Below are 316 nucleotides of genomic sequence, written 5' to 3'. Positions count from 1 at the left end.
GTTAGAAAATTTAAATTATTTACTTCTTGTTTACATCACTGACATTCGATGACTTTCGACGACACGAAAACTATAGGTATCCTTTTCTCTAGCACCCTAAAGAAAAGGATGCATATAGTTTTCTTTGTTCTTATTTACTGACAGACTTTTTGACAGAATATACTTCCGCTTCCGTGATCGGTACATACTTATGATTATTATTTTTTTGCTCTTCCTGGTAACATTTTATTTGTCAAACTTTACTTATGTCAATGTCAGTTTTATGGAGATTATAGGTTATAGGTTTACTAAAATAAGTTTACTTATTTCGCTAATC

This window comes from Leguminivora glycinivorella, chromosome 26, assembly GCF_023078275.1.
Source record: "Leguminivora glycinivorella isolate SPB_JAAS2020 chromosome 26, LegGlyc_1.1, whole genome shotgun sequence".
In the NCBI taxonomy this organism is placed as follows: Eukaryota; Metazoa; Arthropoda; class Insecta; order Lepidoptera; family Tortricidae; genus Leguminivora; species Leguminivora glycinivorella.
This window is presented reverse-complemented; position numbering follows the sequence as displayed.